The sequence below is a fragment of the Montipora capricornis genome, chromosome 7, assembly GCF_036669925.1.
Source record: "Montipora capricornis isolate CH-2021 chromosome 7, ASM3666992v2, whole genome shotgun sequence".
Lineage (NCBI taxonomy): Eukaryota > Metazoa > Cnidaria > Anthozoa > Scleractinia > Acroporidae > Montipora > Montipora capricornis.
The window spans coordinates 26,377,015-26,382,014 of NC_090889.1; the positions used below are offsets into that span (position 1 = coordinate 26,377,015).

Genomic DNA, 5,000 nt, shown 5'->3' on the forward strand with positions numbered 1-5,000 from the left:
TATCAATACAATGATTCTTTGTAGATTAAATGTTCCTTACAAGTAGGTAAAATTCAAACTAAACCAACAATGTTATAGAAAACATACTGTAAACTATCATAAGGGTAAAATTTTAAAAGTGTAATGCTAAAACGACATGATCAACTTGTTTGTTGAGTTAGGGTTTCGACCACTCAATATGAAAGCTCTCCTTGATTTTGAGTTGATAGAAAGAGGTAGCATTTTCAATAATTTTCAAGCAAGAAACATCACAATATCCTCACAATTTTTAGAAAAACTAAGATGCTTGAAAATATGATAATTTTTATCCCAGAAAAGGTGCTCATTTACATGTGTGTAGAAATGCCTGTTATGCCTATTATTTTCCTTGTCAAATTTTTTAACCCTTCTCTTCCCCAAAGTTCAATTTCCACTATGGAAGACAAAGTATTTTCTTGGTCAATTTTACTAAGTCTAAAAATTTTAATTTCATGGGGTTATCCACTGCAAAGTCTTTCGGTAAAACATAATCTAGTGGGGAAATAACTTTCTACCACAAATATTTTATGCGTACCTAAACACTGTGGATCGAGAACAAGTGACTTTAAACAAAAAAAAACAAAATACATCACTTACTTCTCGATGTGTATGGAAAGAATAGAGGGTAGTATAGTTCACTCAAATGATGGACAAATAACTTAGTACACCCAGCAACCTAATATTACTAAAACCTTGCAATGTTCCTCTTAAAATAACCTTCTGAGCAGGAATAATGAATTTGGCTGAAAAAAGAAAAATACTGGTGGATCATTTTGGTGCCTCATTTGCAACTGATCACATCACACCTCATTTGCAAGTGACGGTGATCACTTTAGAAAATAAACACATACAAAATTCTGACATAGTCACTAACAAAAAGTAACTCAAAAGTTATCAGAACTGGTTATCACACATAAATTACTTGTTCGTGTTATTCACAAATAAGTAACAGTGAGCAACTTACCAAACGGATGCTAATCGATGCGAGGTCCTCGACAACAAGAAATGATCCTGCAAAATTTGATGATTTAATGTGGTTGGTTATCCACGCCTTATCGAATCTTCAACAAAAACTTTTAATCACTTAAACTCCTAGGATACAGTCAAGAAAAGGGGAGAACTGGAACGGAGAAATTCTCTAGAGAGCTAACAAATGGAGCAGCAAGGAGAAGAAGTCATTTGATACTGGAGCAAACTGCAGAACTGATCATGCAGTGAGGAAGTTCAAGTTGAACACAGATCGAGGTGAGATGACTTTTCCATTGCTCCGAACAACTCAAGTAATGGTTTCATTCGGCAAGGGTCCAAGTTGTAATGAGACGCATACATTATACGAGGCTCTGGTCTTGCTTGGCTTTAAGTAAGACTTTAAAATGAGTACACATTACGGGTCTGTTATGGCTACAACTGATTGAATGCATTCTTAGTCGTCATTTGCTTTGTGACACCCTCAATTTTGAATCTAAGCGGGTTCAAAAACTAAAACCTTCTCCCTTCAGGAACAGTTCAAGATACACCATTTACTTACTTTCTCAATGTGTAAGGAAAGAATGGAGGGTAGTATATAGTTCGATCACACAAGAAAGAAATAATTTTACTAGTATTACACCCCTCAACGGCTAATGTTCCTTATTAGTTCAAAACGACAGACATATAACTTATTACACCCAGCAAGCTAATATTAAATACCTTGCAATGCTCTTCTTTAAAACCCTTTGAGTAGGAATAATGAATCTGGCTGAAAAAAAAAGTTAAGGGATAAATAATACTGGTGGATCATTTGGATGCGTCATAATTGCAACTGATCATGAGTGACGGTGGTCACTTCAGAAACCAAACATGTAGGGAATTCTGACATAGTCGCTAACTTGATCCAAACTGAGTAAAGAAAAAACAACAAAAAGTAACGCAAAACATCAGCACTGGTTTATCAGACATAAATAACTTATCCGTGTTCTTAAAGGGGCTAGGTCACGCTATTTTAGGCATTTTCAGCACTGATCGAATGGTCATAGAATTAACTAAAATATCAAAATAACTGTTCAAAACTATAGAAGAACTCTAACAAAGCACAGGGAAGCCAAGAAGGGACATGGATGGACAAAACGTTTGAAAAACGTCGGCCCACCTTTTTTCAATTTATATCAGTCTACATCAAAATGTCATTTACAAAGCTTGAAAATCATTCTCTGTTGTTATGTGGCCGTGATTTTGCAAATGAAAGACTCTTGCTCTGCGAATTTGACGTTTAGAGCTCATAATTAACAACATTAAACAAAATACCTAAAATAGCGTGACCTAGCCCCTTTAAGAAATGAGTAACAATGAGCAGCTTACCAAAACGGATGCTAATCAATGCGAGGTCCTCGATGACAAGAAATGATCCTGCAAAATTTGATGATTTAATTTGTGGTTATCCATGCATTATCGAATCTTGTAGGAAAACTTTTAACTTTCATAACACAAATCACTTACGCATAGTCTGCCAAAAAAGTATCCCATTTCTCTACTGACTTTAGTCCCAGAGCCACTCTACACTCTATCCTAATCTAACTAATTGGTTCGTAAAGATGGAAGCTTGAGGCTTATTACGTGCAGTATTGTCATTGCCAGGGTAATATTAATGACCATTAATAAGCCAATTTGTTTGGGATGAATATGCCGGTATATTTAAAATAATAAAGATAATTTCAACTCCTGGGTTATACTAAACAAACAAAATAATGATATAATAAATAAACAACCACACAGTATTCTTATAATTGGTTAAACCACTGAAATTATGAATTTTAACCTGAGATTATTACTCGGAAACAATCCAACTGGATATTAATTATAACCCAAGCTGAGATTTACCCTGGGATTTTACCATAAAGAGACACGATGAAAAGTCTTTCATGCAATGTTCAGTCTTTGGCTGAAAAATCTGTGTAATCAGGTCGAAAACAAAAGGCATCTACTGAAGACTAGTGGAAGAGTCCCCAAGCTGGCTGCATTAATTTTCATGCCAATCATTTATGTCTTGTCACCTTGCAAAATGTGCGATAGATTTAATTTTACTTTTTTGTCTCCATAAGTCAAGCTAAAAGGTATGTTTTTGAACATATAAGAATTTTCATTTTAGAGTCTAGCGTGACACCTCTAGGGAGAAGATAAATATCCTTCCAAGGTAAATCATGTGTTGGAAATAATTGTTCATATTTAAATTTTGAAACCGGGGTTTCTCAATTTTTCTAATGAGATCCCAATATACCTCCTTAGAGGAGGTGGGAAAATGTTATCGTGACATTCATTATTTCTTAGCAGGTTATTTGGCAGGTCCTTTAACAGGGTCTTCCACTCTAATGACTCTAATGGGATAGCGTCAAAGACACTCATGAGGACAAACTACTCAGCACCTGTTAAGTTATAGTTTCGTAATGTACCCCAGGATTTCAGTTTACCTTCATCAGTCAATATGTCACGCACAGTGAGGAAACCTTTCTTGAGAACTTTTTTCCTGAACAAAGGTTTTCCATTTATACACATAAACTTATTGTTCCAAATAAATTCTTTTAACACGTCAGGCAAGGTGACGACTGGTGATTTTTTGTAATCTGCCCACTCGCTTAAGCATTCCTTATAAAATTTAGGAAGTGTCTTTGGCAGGAAACGTGCATCGTAGCTAGTTGCATTTAATTAGAAAGGAGCCACCGGAATCAGCAAGATAGCTATCGAGTAATATTTTCCAGGTGCTGTGGCTATCCACATATTTCTTCATGTAAATAATTCTTTGAGTCTTATGAGAGTTTCGATATGTGGCATTCGCAATCCACCATTTTTATAGTCGCTCATGAGGGTTAATCGCTTTATTTTATCTTTACCGAAATTCCAAATGAAGTTATAAAGAAAAGAGTTTACCTGTTTGACAATTTCTTTAGTTAGTGATATTAATGAAGCGCGGAACAGAAATTTAGCGATTGCGAAGGTCTTGATGGTTTGAATTCTTCCGATCAATGTTAAGTTTCTCCATCGCCATGCATTGAAAGCCTTTCAATAGACTTGATTATATTTTCGAAATTTAGTTCCTGAAACTTCTGCCAGTTGTACGTAAAATAAGTGCCTAAAATTTTAATTGGCTTGTTACCCTTATCAATTAATTCCGATATCCTCTGGCGAATCGTGAAAGCTGCCGAGCTAATACACTTCTGTTTTCTCTTCATTCAATATTAAGCCAGAAATTTCAAGAAATCTATCTAAGAGGCCCTTCAACAAAAAAAAAGGATCTTGTGTTGCTAACAAAGGTAGTCAGATCGTCCGCAAAGACACTAAGTTTTATCTCACATTTTCCCACTTTGATTCCCTTGATGTCACTGTTTCTGCGGATAGCTGTAGATACATTGGCGACTTCAAGAGCAATAATGAACAGGTATGGTGACAAGCCTCTCCTTGTCAAACTCCTCTCTTGACATCAAAAATATCAGACGCAAAACCATTGTTCATAGTACAGTTTGAAATATCGGAGCAAAGAACTTTGATCCAATAAATAAAATAATCTCCAAAATTAAAAGCTTTGAGAGTGTTAAACAGATATTTCCAGGTTAAAGAATCAAAGGCTTTTTGAAGTCAAAAGTTGTCATTAGACCTGGAATATCACGTCATTGATTGATTTAACAGCATCAAAAATCGTCCTTCCCTTTACATATGCACATTGGCTTTCATGTATTATCTCTGGGAGGACTTTTCCGAGTCTAGTTGCTAAAGCCTTTGATCCAATCATATAGTCTACGTTCAATAAGGATATCGGTGTCCAGTTTTCCACATACCTTCTGTCTTTATCTTTCTTTTCAATTAATCGAATTATTGCCTGTCGTTGCGAATTTGAGAGTTTGCCATTTGTATATGCGGCGTTAAGAGAATCCACCAAAAGATTCCCCAAAATTGGCCAAAACGTTTTATAGAATTCAGCTGTTAGCCCATCATTTCCTGGAGACTTGTTATTT

At 35.5% G+C, this 5,000-nt stretch overlaps 1 long non-coding RNA gene across 1 annotated transcript; it reads right to left on the reverse strand.

Annotated features, from left to right (window-relative positions):
• Positions 1-983: 983 nt before the first annotated feature.
• LOC138058061 (uncharacterized) lies at positions 984-2,387 on the reverse strand. Its single transcript, XR_011133779.1, has 3 exons — positions 2,356-2,387; positions 1,708-1,756; positions 984-1,029 (listed from the first exon to the last, which is right to left on the reverse strand). It is a non-coding gene; the product is annotated as an uncharacterized lncRNA (long non-coding RNA).
• Between the last annotated feature and the right edge of the window lie 2,613 nt (positions 2,388-5,000).